This window comes from Euphorbia lathyris, chromosome 6 (assembly GCF_963576675.1).
Source record: "Euphorbia lathyris chromosome 6, ddEupLath1.1, whole genome shotgun sequence".
NCBI lineage: Eukaryota > Viridiplantae > Streptophyta > Magnoliopsida > Malpighiales > Euphorbiaceae > Euphorbia > Euphorbia lathyris.
Genome location: NC_088915.1, coordinates 3384289 through 3402965, shown reverse-complemented (window position 1 = coordinate 3402965; position 18677 = coordinate 3384289). Strand labels below are relative to the sequence as shown.

The 18677-nt window shown below is 35.7% G+C and overlaps 1 long non-coding RNA gene across 1 annotated transcript; it reads right to left on the bottom strand.

Moving 5' to 3' along the window:
- Nucleotides 1-10710: 10710 nt before the first annotated feature.
- On the bottom strand, nt 10711-15684 carry LOC136232110 (uncharacterized). Its single transcript, XR_010690309.1, has 3 exons — nt 15175-15684; nt 12946-13360; nt 10711-11378 (listed from the first exon to the last, which is right to left on the bottom strand). It is a non-coding gene; the product is annotated as an uncharacterized lncRNA (long non-coding RNA).
- Nucleotides 15685-18677: the final 2993 nt, after the last annotated feature.

Below are 18677 nucleotides of genomic sequence, written 5' to 3'. Positions count from 1 at the left end.
GATTTATATCCCAAATTTATCAAATATCCCTTTTGGTCCTCCATCTTTATATAATCTTTTAATAATTACCCTAAACTTTTAATTTACACCTAAACCCATCGAATTAACTCCAAATTTTTCCTATAACACCAAATAAAAATCACATACCCAATAATTATAATATATATTAATATCTAGGTATAAATTCTAAAAATTTAGACACGGACGTGACAATCCTCCCCACCTTAAAAAATTTCGCCCACGAAATTTGTACTTACTCGTCTAGGTGAATAAATGGGGTAAATTTCATTAATGGTGTACAACCTTTGATCCATTTCACACTTTGGTATACAACCTTCAATTTGTCTCACTAATATGTACGACCTTATAGGTGACCTCCCATTATGGTGTATAGTAGGTAAAAATGACCGGTCAACGTCTGGTCAACGCGCCATGTTAGCATTTTTTAACTTTTAAAAAATTGAATTGTGGGACCACCAATTAAAATTACTTTTATACCCATTTCTTTTCCCTTAATTAAAAACCCTACTTTCTTCCTCTTTCAACATCTATCTCTTGCACTCTCTCTCTAACTCCTATTTCTCTCTCATCTATTTCGACTCATTCCTCTTCAATCTCTTCCATTCTCTCTCTAGTCTATTTTGCCATAACCAATAAATTTGTAACATACAAAAATCACAAAATTGTATTTTCACTAACTCAATTCATATTGAAACCTTTTTCTTTTGTAATTTTAACAGAATAATAGAGAGAGAAAAAAGAGTTAGAGAGAGAAAGTTTTATTTCATTAGATCAAGATCGCTGCCTTATTTCATTTTAATCATTATCTAACACCTCCACCAAGCACCACCACAAGTGGTTTTGTCCCGTCAGTCCCGGTGTTATCACCGTTGACGTTGGTGGCTCCAGCGAGTTCCAGTCGGTGCAGGAGTTCTATTTCGAATAAAACGTGCCCACGGAATTTATTAGAAAATGATAAAATTGAACCAATATTTTACGGCAAGGATAAAAATTAAGTCATTTTATAAAATGAGATGGAGAATCCCAATAACCTGAAGATTAAAAGTGAGGTTTTCCTAAAAATAAATTTGATCCAAATTAAAATTAAATATGACTCGACAACACCACACGTAATCGATACTATCCCGATTAGGTTAATACGAGATTGATATGAAATTTTTTGGGTCGGACTACGGTTTAATCATTTTGACACTAAGTCGAAATTGACACGACATGATCACAATACAAACTCAATAATTGCAACATGTGATATTTATGTTGTAAGTTTTTGTACATTTTTTTATTGGGATAAGGGTCAAATTTAACCATAACGCTTCAATCAAAGTGCATATTTAGCCCCTAACATATGAAGTGATGCAAATTAAATCCTAATTTTTTCAAGCAAGACCAATTTTAGCAAAACACTGTTGAAAATTTAAAAAGATTGGTTTACTGTTAGTTAATTATCACATTGTATCTTCTAAATAAGTATGTGAATAAATCGAAGCAATTTCATATATTTTTTAATTGTTGTTTATAACTATATTAATAACACTGTAATATTTTACACAATTTGATAAAAAAAGTTGTGATTAATTTATATGTAGCAGATTTAGTTTTTAGCATTTTAGCAGAATTTTTACATTTTTTTTAGTAATAAACTAATAACCTAAAGTGGTAGTAAAATTCTAATAAAACATGTTTTTTCTAATTTTCGATAACGTATGACTAAAATTGATCTTACTTGGAAATATTATACTTAAATTTGCACCATTTTGTACGTTAAGGTTAAATCAACACTACATTTAAAAATATTAGGGTTAAATTAAAGACTAATATTTGGCCCAAACTCTTGCAGTGAGAGACACCCTGTGTCACATGTAAAAATAAATAAAATAAATTATAGGTAAATACTTATGAACTTTTAAAAATTTAGAGAACAATTGAAGTTTTGAGGCTTTCGAATTTAATTATATAAAGATAGAAGTTATTAAATGCAATTGGACAAAAATAGGAGGTTATTAAAGATAATTAGACAAAAATAGAGGGTGTAATTTAAAACTTTAAAACTTTAGGGAGTAGGTGAGGTTTGAGAGTTAGGGATGACATCACCTATATAATTGGACTTACACCTTTGCTCTTCTCAATCGCCGAATAGCAATTAGGGTTACCCAATGTTCATAGATATCTCCTCTTTGAGATCTGAATAGCAGATAGCCCTTATATCAATTATGGACACGGTTAGGATTAGGGTTTATCTTCTCCAGAAAGTGGCGTAATCAATTCTATAGAAATCAATGGTTAGAATTAGGGTTTATCTTCTCTATCAAGTTAGCATTCAACAATGCTTTTAGGATCTCATCTCTAACTGCTCGTTCGTCGGGTAAATTTCCAATGAGAATCAAGCTTAATTCGGTAGAAACCCTTCCTCAAGAAAGAAGGGAGGAGCATCAAGTGATGGTTATGAACCCTACAAAATCATCTTCCGGATTAATAACCTCCATAACTTTATCTGCTAAAATATTATTAGCAAAAAAGGGTTGTGTTTGTTTACAGGTGAATTGAGCAATTGTAACTTCTTTATTTGCTTTTGTTTTTTGTTGCTCACCAATCCATATGTATTTTGAACCTGTCTTTTTTTTTTTTTGCAGGAAACTATCTTGCTTGACAAACCAAATTACTGCTTACAATTGTTTATGGTAAATCTTTGCACTTTTTCTTTGTTGGGTTTTATGTTTTAATGGCAATTCTGAAGATATAATGAGTTTTGCCGCTACCCTATCTTATTATATGTGTTTACAAATGGTGTATCATTATTAATCTTTCTTTAATTACTTGTTTACTATAGTGGTTTTTTTAAAATGATTATGCCAAAAGGTGAGAATTTGAGGATTGTAATCGTGATTTCAATAGATCTATTGTTAAATGTGTTTGCTTATGAGTGGCTTACATAAGCTGTCTGATGTGTTCTATGATGATATGATATGATTATTTGAAACCCTATATGTTTGTTTTAAACTGGATATGCTAATTTTTGTTATTAGATGTTGCTCTCTGGTGTGTTTTTCTATATAACCTAGCTATCTGATGTGTCAGGATGATATGATTACTTGAAATTGAAACCACAAGTTTGTTTATGCTTTTTTTGTTATAATAAGTTTTTTTGATACAAATCAAGATTGTTTGTTATTTGATGAGACTATGCTGGTGATGCTTGATCTGAATATTATCTAAATTTCATCAGACAATTATCTTTGTTGTAATTTCATTCATTTCCAACTAGTTGAGATTGCGGCTTTGGGAGTAACCATTTTTAGCTTAATTTGCAATGGAGAAAATTGCAGAGTCCAAATCGTGTTTGTTCATTTAGTAAAACATTAGCAATTGTTCATTTTAGTTTGGCAATCCTAGACATTTCTCTCAAAATACTAATTTGTTGTTTGTAACAAATTATCACGAAGTTGTTGGCGTCTGATTTTCTGAAATGGTATTATTGTTTTGCTTCAATTCAGTTGCATACTTTTAGGCAAATTGATTCAACTCATGTACTTTTTATGCTTCTCCTGTATTCTTGTTTGGTATTTTCTGGTAGTAATTCATTGCATTTGTAATGACTATATTATATGGGTATTTTAATTGTTTGATCAACACCGAATGAATTTAAATCCATTGAACATCTTAATCTATTTCCATTGTTTCCAAGTAAAGAGAGTGAATTATGAGATGAGCATTTTTGAGGATTATATATGTGCTATGTTGCACTGAAACTGAATTTGAAACGAAATGCTGAAAAGCTAAGGAAGAAGAGTTCAACATAGTATATAAAAATGTAACTTGCTGGAAAAGAAAAATGTCTCCGTCTGTACAGGAAATGGAAGGATGATTTGAGCCATGTTAGGAATTCAATTCTTACGTTCACCGGCTTTTTAGATGCTTAATTAATTCCGATTTAGGAAAACTTATGCGCAATAATCAGTGATTCATCAGAGAAAGAGAAAGGAATTCTTGTTAGAATATTTTAGATTCCATTGAGACAAGATGAAGATAATAATTAATTAATTAATTATAAAACAGTTGAAGAAATTAATTCTGTTTTTATGGTTGTTTCGTCTTTGATCTACATGTTATAGCCATGAACTGGAGACCTTTTTTGGTTAATTTGAAAAAGTTTGAGATTGATGTTGGTTGAAGTTGATATGTTCCCGTATATGATGAAATCTAACTCGGTCGAGGGCATTTCTTAAAAGAAAATGCCTTTATGTGGATGTCTTAGATTATCCATTTGTTTTATTATAATTAAAACTGCATCCTGCTTTTAGATCGTGATCCTTATTTTTGCATCCTGTCTGTAGTTAGTGGAAATCCAAAGCAAGGAGATTCAGATGCCGATGATTATAATTAGTCGAGGGCATTTCTTAAAAGCAAATGCCTTTATGTGGATGTCTTAGATTATCCATTTGTTTTATTATAATTAAAACCGCATCCTGCTTTTAGATCGTGATTCTTATTTTTGCATCCTGTCTGTAGTTAGTGGAAATCCAAAGCAAGGAGATTCAGATGGCGATGATTGCTCAAAGATTTTTTTTCTAAAAAAGATGGACGCAACAATTGAGATTCAGATGCTCCATCATCTGGTTGCTGCAAGAAGAAATGGTGGTCATCCAGCTTTAATGTCCAATCACTATGTGCCTTGACAAGAGTGATGGCTTTGACAAGTTGTTGTGGCAAGCATATGTTTCTGCTAATAAAATTTTTGCACATAGGGTTATGAAGGTTATTAATCTTGAAGATGCTTTTGTATGGGTTCATGACTATCACTCTATGGCCCTCCTTACATTTTTGAGGAAGTGTTCCTACCGAGTTGAGCTTGGTTTCTTCATAAGTAGTTCATTTTCCTCGTCGGAAATTTATCAAACTCTACAAGTTAGAGACGAGATTATATAAGCATTGCTCAATGCTTTGATATATTAGTGGAATGGTTTTTGTGTTTAAAGTTAGAGTTTGATGCAATGAAACTAATTTTGTTCTAAATTAGTAAATGAATATGTTGTTCTAGACATGTGCACCCAGTGATGTTCAATTTCCAATTCCAAATGATTATTTGGAGTTTCTCATATTTCGAGTTTGCCCTCGAATTCCATTATTAGCCAACTAAGAGTAGTTTAAGCTTCCCTATAACTTCGTCGCCAGATTAAAGAAAATTAGGGATAAGATATGTTTTTTTCCTGCCACTAGCTCCACTCTTTCTTAACTCTAGATTTCCACGGGTTGGACTCAATCAAACTGTTCTTCTAGAAACAATGGGATACTGACAGCACCAAAGAAAATTTATTTTTAGATTTAGTTTCAGACAAATCAATCTACTTAATCTTATAATTAATAAATTTTAATAACTTTTTTAATTGCAATATCCTTTCAAAAACTGAGCACAAACATAGTATGCAAATCATGTGATTTTATTTTGTTTAATCCATTATTTTTCTTAATTAAGTACTTATAAGCCTAACTCCTTACAAAGTCGTTGAAAAAAATAATGATTTTGTCCTTATCTTATAAAACAAGTTAATTTTGTCCATTCATAATTTTTTTATGATTTTTATTTTGATAATAGAAAATTTCATTTAATTTTATCATTTTCAAAATAATTTCGAATAAAACGTGCCCACGAAATTTATTAGAAAATGATAAAATTGAACCAATATTTTACGGCAAGGATAAAAATTAAGTCATTTTATAAAATGAGATGGAGAATCCCAATAACCTGAAGATTAAAAGTGAGGTTTTTCTAAAAATAAATTTGATCCAAATTAAAATTAAATATGACTCGACAACACCACACGTAATCGATACTATCCCGATTAGGTTAATACGAGATTGATATGAAATTTTTTGGGTTGGACTACGGTTTAATCATTTTGACACTAATTCGAAATTGACACGACATGATCACAATACAAACTCAATAATTGCAACATGTGATATTTATGTTGTAAGTTTTTGTACATTTTTTTATTGGGATAAGGGTCAAATTTAACCATAACGCTTCAATCAAACTGCATATTTAGCCCCTAACATATGAAGTGATGCAAATTAAATCCTAATTTTTTCAAGCAAGACCAATTTTAGCAAAACACTGTTGAAAATTTAAGAAGATTGGTTTACTGTTAGTTAATTATCACATTGTATCTACTAAATAAGTTTGTCAATAAATCGAAGCAATTCCATATATTTTTTAATTGTTGTTTATAACTATATTAATAACACTGTAATATTTTACACAATTTGATAAAAAAAGTTGTGATTAATTTATATGTAGCAGATTTAGTTTTTAGCATTTTAGCAGAATTTTTACATTTTTTTAGTAATAAACTAATAACCTAAAGTGGTAGTAAAATTCTAATAAAACATGTTTTTTCTAATTTTCGATAACGTAGGACTAAAATTGATCTTACTTGGAAATATTATACTTAAATTTGCACCATTTTGTACGTTAAGGTTAAATCAACACTACACTTAAAAATATTAGGGTTAAATTAAAGACTAATATTTTGTCCAAACTCTTGCAGTGAGAGACACCCTGTGTCACATGTAAAAATAAATAAAATAACTTATAGGTAAATACTTATGAACTTTTAAAAATTTAGAGAACAATTGAAGTTTTGAGGCTTTCGAATTTAATTATATAAAGATAGAAGTTATTAAATGCAATTGGACAAAAATAGGAGGTTATTAAAGATAATTAGACAAAAATAGAGGGTGTAATTTAAAACTTTAAAACTTTAGGGAGTATGTGAGGTTTGAGAGTAAGGGATGACATCACCTATATAATTGGACTTACACCTTTGCTCTTCTCAATCCCCGAATAGCAATTAGGGTTACCCAATGTTCATAGATATCTCCTCTTTGAGATCTGAATAGCAGATAGCCCTTATATCAATTATGGACACGGTTAGGATTAGGGTTTATCTTCTCCAGAAAGTGGTGTAATCAAATCTATAGAAATCAATGGTTTGAATTAGGGTTTATCTTCTCTTTCAAGTTAGCATTCAACAATGCTTTTAGGATCTCATCTCTAACTGCTCGTTCGTCGGGTAAATTTCCAATGAGAATCAAGCTTAATTCGGTAGAAACCCTTCCTCAAGAAAGAACGGAGGAGCATCAAGTGATGGTTATGAACCCTACAAAATCATCTTCCGGATTAACAACCTCCATAACTTTATCTGCTAAAATATTATTAGCAAAAAAGGGTTGTGTTTGTTTACAGGTGAATTGAGCAATTGTAACTTCTTTATGTGCTTTTGTTTTTTGTTGCTCACCAATCCATATGTATTTTGAACCTGTCTTTTTTTTTTTCAGGAAACTATCTTGCTTAACAAATCAAATTACTGCTTACGATTGTTTATAGTAAATCTTTGCACTTTTTCTTTGTTGGGTTTTATGTTTTAATGGCAATTGTGAAGATATAATGAGTTTTGTCGCTACCCTATCTTATTATATGTGTTTACAAATGGTGTATTATTATTAATCTTTCTTTAATTACTTGTTTACTATAATGGTTTTTTTAAAATGATTATGCCAAAAGGTGAGAATTTGAGGATTGTAATTGTGATTTCAATAGATCTATTGCTAAATGTGTTTGCTTATGAGTGGCTTACATAAGCTGTATGATGTGTTCTATGATGATATGATATGATTATTTGAAACCCTATATTTTGTTTTAAACTGGATATGCTAATTTTTGTTATTAGATGTTGCTCTCTAGTGTGTTTTTCTATATAACCTAGCTATCTGATGTGTCAGGATGATATGATTACTTGAAATTGAAACCATAAGTTTGTTTATGCTTTTTTTGTTATAATAAGTTTTTTGATACAAATCAAGATTGTTTGTTACATGATGAGACTATGATGGTGATGCTTGATCTGAATATTATCTAAATTTCATCAGATAATTATCTTTGTTGTAATTTCATTCATTTCCAACTAGTTGAGATTGCGGCTTTGGGAGTAACCATTTTTAGCTTAATTTGCAATGGAGAAAATTGCAGAGTCCAAATCGTGTTTGTTCATTTAGTAAAACATTAGCAATTGTTCATTTTAGTTTGGCAATGCTAGATATTTCTCTCAAAATACTAATTTGTTGTTTGTAACAAATTATCACGAAGTTGTTGGCGTCTGATTTTCTGAAATGGTATTATTGTTTTGCTTCAATTCAGTTGCATACTTTTAGGCAGATTGATTCAACTCATGTACTTTTTATACTTTTGGTTTCTCTTTAAGGTTCAGGGACTAGATACTCAACATTCTGGCCTCCTCTCCAATCTCTGTTCTGATTAATGGAGTTGCTTGCGGTTATTTTAGATGTTCTGGAGGTGTTCGGTAGGGGGACCCTCTCTCACCGATCCTATTTGGTATCGCTGAGGATTTTTTCAATAGATGGCTAGCTCATCTGATTGACACGGGCAGATTCTCTCCCATGCACTACACGAGTAATTCTAATTTCCCTTCCCATTTGCTTTACGCTGACGATATGCTTCTATTTGGTAAAGCCTCCAAGAGAAACATCTACTGTATCAAAGATTTATTCAGTTTCTATGGTTCGATCTCGGGTCAAATGGTTAGCTGGGAAAAATCGGCAATCTACTTTAGTAACAAGATCTCTTGTCTCAGAGCTAATCAGCTCTCCAATATCCTAGGAATCTGGACATCTGACCTGCTTCCTTTGGCAAACCGCTTCCTAAGCAAGTTTAGCTCTTGGAAAGGGACCGCTCTTTCCTTTACTGGCAGGCTGACGGTAATAAAATCAGCGTTAGCTGGAGCTCTGATACATTCTTTTATGGTCTACCGGTGGCCTGTTTCGCTCCTTACCAAGCTCAACAAAGCAACTCGAAACTTCCATTGGACGGGGAATCGGGAATCTCGAAAGCTGGTTGCTGTGTTGTGGTCTACTTGTGGTAAAAACATGGATGGCGGAGGCCTGGGTATTCAATAGTTATGTCTTTTCAATTTAGCCTTGCTAGCCAAAATGTGCTGGGAATTGGTGCATGGAGATTCCTTTGTGATTAATCTTCTGAAACAACGCTTCCTATATGGTTCAGGTCAGCCTCGGAGCTATCTGGTCAACTCCTCTGTTTGGATCTCTTGCAAGGCCTGTTTTCTGATTATCAAAAGCCAAGTCAAATGGTGGATTGGTAATGGCTCTTCCCTCAGTTTTTGGACAAATGAATGGATCCTACCTTCGGTGGCGGATCAACTGAACCTGCCTGCAAAGCAGTAAACAAGTATGTATAACTGTGTTAATGACTTCCTTGTTGGGAACCTTTGGGTCAATATTGATTTTTTGCCAGTCAGCATCCGGGAAAATATAACTTAGGTTCGTCGGGGTTTGGATGAATCAGACATTTGTATATGGAAGCCTTTTGTTACATGGCGCTTCACTGTGAAGCAATTCTTTGATCATCTTTCACCTCATGCACCGACGGTTCCCTGCGCTTGGTTCATCTGGAAAAATTTTATCCCTCCTTCGAGATCAGTTTGCTATTGGAAAATCCTATACGGTAAAATGGCGGCCCACGACGTTCTGATAAAATATGGTTTCTGCTACGTTTCCAGATGCATCCTTTGCAAGGGTAGCATAAAATCAATTGACCACCTTTTCATAATTTAGCCATTTGCTTCCACTTTGTGGACTTTTATTAGTAACTGGTTCAGGACGATTATCATCCCGACAGCCGACTTTAATGCATTCTTGGCGGACCTGCAAAATCATCGAATGAGGCGTGCTCTCTCTGCTAACTGGTCTTTGGCGGTTGTAACTTGTCATTGGTTAATCTGGCAAATTCAGAATAAAGCTGTGTTCGAAGATGAACTCCTTTCAATCCAAAATTCAGTCTTTGAGCTCAGACCGCACCTACAGGATTCAGAGTTTGTTGCCAGAAGCCGTCCGCAGATTCGCCTCCATTAAGAAGGCTCACTAAGGGATAAGTGTACCCTGACGTTATCAAGTAATAAAATCTGGACAAGTCCAGGTATCGAATCCACAGGATTTATTTACCACAAGTATCGAGCTACTTGGTCTCAGGTGTTATCTAGGCTGTGTGGGTTTTGAGTTTGTTTTGTTAAGTTAATCTACTTCTAGTTGAATTATGCTACTCCTAGCTAAGTTATACTAATTCGACCTAAGTTATTTTACTCCTAATTAAGTTAAACTACTCCTAGGTGATCTTTCACTAATGCAATTACCCGAAGGAACATGGTATGAACTATAGGTGCCCGCTATGGTTACTTTTTTTTTTACAAAGTACCGTTACTTGGTGTGGTTTTCACCATTGGACAATGGAGCAGAAAATTAAATCCAATGGTGAAAACCACACCAAGTAACGGTAACGATAATAATGAAGATAGATTATTAGGTCAATAAATTAAAAACATAATCTAATTCACTTGTATTCAAGGCGATTAACCCTACTTACCCTCCTGAAGTCTCTAGTGCGTGATTCCCTTGTAAGGCCGAAACTAGATCTAAGGCTCAGCAATTTGGGCTTAATCAACTAAGAGATCGTCAATCTCCTAGGCTCTGACTAGGTCAGATTCAGCTCACAATATGTGCCTACAAAATTTTTGGGTCTTTTGAATGAGTTAAACCAATTGAATAAAGCGTAAGACAAATATTAAACAAATAATCATAGAAAAAAATAAGAGCTAAAATATTATTAAAAGAGAAGTATATTGTCACAGGATACAATTAGCCTAGGATTCATAGACTGTATCAAAGGGTACAAACATGGTAAGATAAAAGGTGATAAGAAAATCCCTTTTAGGGAACTTGTCTACCCTGCAACCGGCTTCCTAGGTCTTAAGGATGGACCTTGAATAATCCTCGATGGACTGAGCTTCGGAGCTTCTTCAATGGAGGTTGAAGGAGATGGAGGAGGTGGAGAGGATTCTTCAAGGGTGAAAATCTAAGGTAATTTAAAATAATGAAAGATGTCTAATTTACAATTAGAAATTCCTATTTATAGACGCAGTTCGGGCCCTCTTTCTGACCTAATTCATATACTTTTGCATGTGGGAAGTCGTGGGGTCAATCGTGTCTTCGTGTGGCCGGGAATCAATCTTTTGACTGATTCCCGCAGGGCAGCTCGCCGAGCTGGCCTTGCAAAGGCCAACTCGTCGCGAGCTGGCCTCTAGCTCGCCCGAGCAGGCCACTGAGGGCCTGCTCGGCGAGGTGGCATAACCAGCTCGACCGAGCTGACATAGCCAGCTCACCGATCTAGCCCCAAAAAGGCCATTTCGAAGAGCGGGATTGCCCAGAACTCCTTGCGCGACTGTTGGATGGCCCAAAACGCAACTTTCATCCGAACTGGTTCCTGTTTTAGCCTGCACATGCACGGAAACTCCAAATTACATTAGTCCCGAGGCTAAATTGACCCGCCAATTGCTTATTTTGAGTAAACACTCTGTTTGTTACGACTTTTGGCGGATCAATTAGCTATAAAAGGTAATTGAATTTTAATGCACATGCTATTTTGGCCATATTTGCCAAAAACTTGATGCGCCTCCATTAAGAAGGCTCACTAAGGGATAAGTGTACCCCGTCGTTATCAAGTAATAAAATCTGGACAAGTCCAGGTATCGAATCCACAGGATTTATTTACCACAAGTATCGAGCTACTTGGTCTCAGGTGTTATCTAGGCTGTGTGGGTTTTGAGTTTGTTTTGTTAAGTTAATCTACTCCTAGTTGAATTATGCTACTCCTAGCTAAGTTATACTGATTCGACCTAAGTTATTCTACTCCTACTTAAGTTATTCTACTCCTAATTAAGTTAAACTACTCCTAGGTGATCTTTCACTATTGCAATTACCCGAAGGAACATGGTATGAACGATAATAATGAAGATAGATTATTAGGTCAATAGATTAAAAACCTAATCTAAGTCACTTGTATTCAAGGCGATTAACCCTACTTAGCCTCCTGAAGTCTCTAGTGCATGATTCCCTTGTAAGGCCGAAACTAGGTCTAAGGCTCAGCAATTTGGGCTTAATCAACTAAGAGGTCGTCAATCTCCTAGGCTCTGACTAGGTTAGATTCAGCTCGCAATATGTACCAACAAAATTTTGGGGCTTTTGAATGAGTTAAACCAATTGAATAAATCGGAAGACAAAGATTAAACAAATAATCATAGAACAAAATAAGAGCTAAAATATTATTAAAGGCGAAGAATATTGTCACAGGATACAATTAGTCTAGGATAATCCTCGATGGATTGAGCTTCGGAGCTTCAGAGCTTCTTCAATGGAGGTTGAAGGAGATGGAGAGGATTCTTCAAGGGTGAAAATCTAAGGTAATTTACAATAATGAAAGATGTCTAATTTACAATTAGAAATTCCTATTTATAGACGCGGTTCGGGCCCTCTTTCTGACCTAATTCATATCCTTTGGCATGTGGGAAGTCGTGGGGTCAATCGTGTCTTCGTGGGGTTAGGAATCAATCTTTTGACTGCACTAGTGGAAAAAAGGCCATTTGCATTGGTCGTTTAGGGCCATTTGCATCGGTTTTTGGGCGATGCAAAAGGTCTCGACGCAAATGAATTTGCATCGGCCGTTGGCCGATGCAAATGAGACTGCATTTGCATCGGTCCTTAAAAGGGCCGATGCAAATGAGACCGCATTTGCGTCGGTCCTTTAAAAGGGCCGATGCATATCATTTGCATCGGCCCTTTTAAAGGACCGACGCAAATGCGGTCTCATTTGCATCGGCCCTTTTAAAGGGCCGATGCAAATGATGCTTTTTCATTTAAAAAAAAATTAATTTGGATTGAATGGAGCTCTGTAATATACAAAATAGCTTTAATTCATATATATTACATGTAGGATTTTCATATACATAAGTATGTAATAGTTAATATTCATAAATAAAGATAATTTAAGAAGCTATCATATACCTTCACAAATGAATTTCTGACACATGTTTTCCACCAGACAATGTTAGGCATTTTCGCTGCATGCCCAAAACATGGATAGTTTTTCGTCATATCTGTATATGCAACTTTAAAGCCCTCGTGCATACGCTTGTAGTCAGGGCATGGGAGTCCAACTGATTTTGCTGCCATACAATAGTAGTCACCAAGCTCACCTTTGTAAGCTATGAGCGTACCAGTGACTTCCACAATGATACAGCGTAGCTTTAACAGCAGAGACATTGCATCAATAATTCAGCAGGGGTTTCAGAACTGAGAAGAAACTGAAAGCATCTATTGGCAATCTTCAACTTCAGCTTTAAATCAACAATATGCTTAAGACGATAATAAAATCTTGTGGAATAACTGACTTCTGCAGAAAATCTGACTGGATTTGCCACTGCATGAGTAAGAATAATGTGTAATGGAATGCTAAGGTAAATACTTGCATTCTTGCGAGTAAAAAGACAGAGAAAGCATCATAATGGGCTTTACCTATTGGTCAATAAATAGAAAATAATTATTTATTGAAACAATTTGTTTGAGCACATCAATAGTGAAGGCATGAAAAATTTAAAAACAATGACCTTGAAAATGTTAGAGGTGATAAGAGAAACAAAAAACAAAAAGCAACTCGTTTTTGGAACCTTTATTATAAACTGAAGTTTTGGAGTCTCACTGTATTTTTCGTCATGGTACCGAAACCTCTTAAACTAGAAAGTTCATTTTCAAGCCCAAGGAGCATCCACATGTAAAATTGGAAGTAGAGATAAGAAAAAAAAAACTATCCTTAGAACCTTAAGTGTCAGTTTAAACTTCCGGATTGGTTCATTAATAGAACATAGCAATGAGAAAGGGCTTGTCAATCAAGCAACTCAGTTATTTCTAAGGAACATGTGCCAAAAATAATACAGAGACACAATTTGCACACTGATTTACATCTTCAATTTCAAAAGCTCAAACATACCAATCAAAGGACATGAACCAAGCATGAGAAAAGCACAAAATGCTGGCGAGTTATATGCCCCGTCAAGGACAACCAAGCATGAAATACTGGAATAGATGCCACAACAATAAATAGAATGGTTGCAAGCTCACCCAACTTAAGACGAAAACAGGCTAAACGTCCATTTTGTTGAACTCCCAATCACTAGATTAAAGTGTTTGGTAAACACTAACCCAAATGCTGCACTTGAAATTTTTGACAGCCAGCATTTAGAAAACTATAAAGGTTCCGATCATTATGTATCCAAAATCATATATCCAAAACCAAAGCTTAAAAAGAATTTTAATATCCACTGCAGTCGTTCAATAAAAGGAACCTTAATCATTTGATGATACAATTGCAATAACCTAATAAATATTTGAACGGTTCGTAATAACTTATGCACTAGTAAAATCAGAAAAACAGGGTTGGGCACCATAAAAATAGCTGGTATTTGCTCAACTTGAACACCAGAAACATGATCGAAACTATAAACAGAAAAATGGCTTATAAACTTGTATTTGATGCACAAATTAAACTCGATCTTTTCTTTTTCTTTCCAGCAAAATTTACCCTGAACTTGAATCAGCCTAAAATTTGCAAGTGTTGAGGATAAATTTAGCCAAATCCAAACAAGTTAGTTTCAGCCCATTTTAAGGCCTCAACTGGAAATGCTGTGAGACCATGAAGCTAAATTTAAATATAATAAATATTTTACTAATCCTGCAACTCCAAAATGATCAAAGGGGCTGCAGTGCATAAAGAAATACAGAACCTCTTCCTTCATTCTCATTCTTTAAAAAAAAAACAAAGAAATAATTTTCATGGACTAAGTACCAAAAACAAACAAATTTCCAGCATCCATTTGGATACACAATAGATTGAAATAAAGCGACATGTGAATTCGACATTATATTTTATGATACAGTAGATGGAAACACATAAATCTCATACAAAAATATGAATATCAAACTCTCATAGAAGCTAAATCAAATCTCCAGTAAATAAATAAAAAAACTAAGTCAATAGAGAAAGAGGGGTCATCGCCCAAATCCAATTGATTCATCTCTCACTCCAGGAACAAATTATGAAAATTCAGTGGAAAGAAACACCTTTGGGAACAAACCAGATAAATGTAAGGGATCAATTAAGGTTAAACAACCAAAGAATAAAAAAGAACAATCAAGTAAAAATTGCAAAGGGCGAACCCGTCGACTAAAAATACATACCCAGAAAGTGAAATGCAAAAGATCAGGTCATTCGAGTCACCAACTTCTTTTAACTCGTTTTTCATTAATCTCACCTCAGGATCTAATAATCAGCAGCAGCAAACATTAAAATCTGCTGTTTAAGATGTGAGGAATCGCCGCCAAGCAGCAGAGGAAGCAAAAGGAAACGGACACCGAGAATCGCGACAAGTATAGGAGATTGAAGAAACTGATGTCGTTGGATAAAATAATGGATACAACTAGTATGTTCTCCCTTTCAAGTGCCATCAACGATTTGTGCTGACAAGAAGAAGACTCGACCGAAAATCAAAGGGTGTGGAAAACGCAGCCTTCCATGGAGATGGGGTTCGATCTTGTGAGAAGAGAAGAGGGAGATGGGTGGCGGTGCAAATGAGAAACAATAACCCTAAAATCCAAATTTGTAGTTAACTTTTTATTTTTACAAATTGATCCCAATTAATTACAAATACCCTCCTCAATGTTCTATTAATTTCTTAAAATTTATATTAGGACTATTTGCATTGGTCTCTTGCAAATGACCTATGCAAATAATACAGTTATTTGCATCGGCCCTTATAAAACAGTCGATGCAAATACTTCAATTGATATTTGCATCGGCCTTTTTTAAAGGACCGATGCAAATAATACAGTTATTTGCATCGGTCCCTATTAAGGGGCCGATGCAAATATTAAATGTCATGGCATTTGCATCGGCCCCAAACAAAGGGCCGATGCAAATGGACCTTTTGCATCGCACTTTATAATGGCCGATGCAAATAGGTCGATGCAAATGGCCATTTTTCTACTAGTGCTGATTCCCGCAGGGCAGCTCGCCGAGCTGGCCTTGCATAGGCCAGCTCGTCGGGAGCTGGCCTCCAGCTCGCCCGAGCAGGCCTCTAAGGGCCTGCTCGGCGAGGTGGCATAACCAGCTCAGCGAGCTGGCCTCCAGGGGCCAGCTCGACCGAGCTGACATAGCCAGCTCATCGATCTAGCCCCAAAAAGGCCATTTCGATGAGCGGGATTGCCCAGAACTCGTTCCCGTTTTTGCCTGCACATGCACGGAAACTCCAAATTACATTAGTCCCGAGGCTAAATTGACCCGCCAATTACTTATTTCGAGTAAACACTCTGTTTGGTGCGACTTTTGGTGGATCAATTAGCTATAAAAGGTAATTGAATTTTAATGCACATGCTATTTTGGCCATATTTGCCAAAAACTTGATGCGCCTCCATTAAGAAGGCTCACTAAGGGATAAGTGTACCACGTCGTTATCAAGTAATAAAATCTGGACAAGTCCAGGTATCGAATCCACAGGATTTATTTACCACAAGTATCGAGCTACTTGGTCTCAGGTGTTATCTAGGCTGTGTGGGTTTTGAGTTTGTTTTGTTATGTTAATCTACTGCGAGTTGAATTATGCTACTCCTAACTAAGTTATACTGAGTCGACCTAAGTTATTCTACTCCTACTTAAGTTATTCTACTCCTAATTAAGTTAAACTACTCCTAGGTGATCTTTCACTATTGCAATTACCCGAAGGAACATGGTATGAACGATAATAATGAAGATAGATTATTAGGTCAATAGATTAAAAACCTAATCTAAGTCACTTGTATTCAAGACGATTAACCCTACTTAGCCTCCTGAAGTCTCTAGTGCATGATTCCCTTGTAAGGCCGAAACTAGGTCTAAGGCTCAGCAATTTGGGCTTAATCAACTAAGAGGTCGTCAATCTCCTAGGCTCTGACTAGGTCAGATTCTGCTCGCAATATGTACCAACAAAATTTTGGGGCTTTTAAATGAGTTAAACCAATTGAATAAAGCGTAAGACAAAGATTAAACAAATAATCATAGAACAAAATAAGAGCTAAAATATTATTAAAGGCGAAGAATATTGTCACAGGATACAATTAGCCTAGGATTCATAGACTGTATCAAAAGGTACAAACATGGTAAGATAAAAGGTGATAAGAAAATCCCTTTCAGGGAACCTGTCTACCCTACAGCCGGCTTCCTAGGTCTTAAAGATGGACCTTGAATAATCCTCAATGGATTGAGCTTCGGAGCTTGATGCAGCGAAAATAAACAGACTTTCGTTCTAAACACTTGCTCGCGCACGAACAAAGCTTAAAACCGTCAACTATCGTTGAATCGCGCACGACTAACGAAAATTGGAAGAAAGAGAATAAACTCTGAAATTATTATTAATCGATCACTGCCTTACATAAGGTGGAGGTCGAGCCTTTATATAGGCTGACAAAATAAAACCTAATCCGAAACCTAAAAGGAAAAGGAAAACAACAAAATAAGAAAAGTGCGCTAAAACACAAAAAGGCCGATTTGAGGCCCTAAACGGCCTCGGATGGCTAAAAAACACGTCCACCATTGGTCCATGGACCTATGGGTTTGATTCAATGGGCCGAATCCAACAAAATTAGGGTCCGAAATCGCTAAATTCCAACAACCCGTTTTATCTTCAAAATTTCAGTTTCGGGTCCGTTTTCTCCAAATAGTTTAAGGCCCGCTCCACTTCATCATTCTCCCCTGGGTGAACAGAATTCGCCCTCGAATTGTCATCATCAGAAGAATCGCCAGAAAACGGAATTAGGTGCTTCACATTAAAAACATCTGCGGTGCGAATATGACTAGGCAATTTCAACCGGTAAGCATTTGGGTTGATTTTCTCCACAATCTCCAAATGCCCTATCTTCTTAGCAGACAACTTGTTATAATCTCCCACGGAGTATCTTTCCTTAGTCAAAACAGCCCAAACAAAATCCCCAACTTCAAATTCTACGTGGCGGCGCTTCGTATCCGCATGTTTCTTGTAATTGCTTGCTGCCGTCACAAGATTATCATGAACTTGCTTATGTACTTCCACCAAGCTGTTCACAAAACTTTCTGCCTTCCCATGCACGCGTGTCTCATCTGGCAATGACACCAAATCCAGTGGGCTTCGAGGAACAACAGAATAAACCACAGCAAAAGGGCTGAAACCCGTACTGCGATTAACAGCATGGTTGTGTGCAAACTCAGCTTTGCTCAACACTACATCCCAAGTCTTAGCCTTATCACCAATCAAACAACGCAACAGATTGCCTAAGGACCGATTCACAACTTCAGTCTGCCCATCAGTTTGAGGATGGTAGGCACTACTAAAATTCAATTGCGTATTGACCATTTTCCACAAACTCCGCCAAAAGTGACTAACAAATCGAGTGTCCCGGTCAGACACAATGGATGCTGGCAAGCCGTGCAGCTTGTAAACCTCTCGGAAGAATAATTGAGCTACTTGAACAGCATCAGTTGTTTTTTTACAAGGAATAAAGTGTACCATTTTAGAAAAACGATCCACCACAACAAAAATAGAATCATTACCCCGTTGTGTACGCGGTAACCCCAACACGAAGTCCATACTGATGTCTGTCCACGGCTGTGTAGGAACAGGAAGTGGACGATACAATCCTGCATTAGTAGCTGTTCCCTTCGAAACTTGACACAC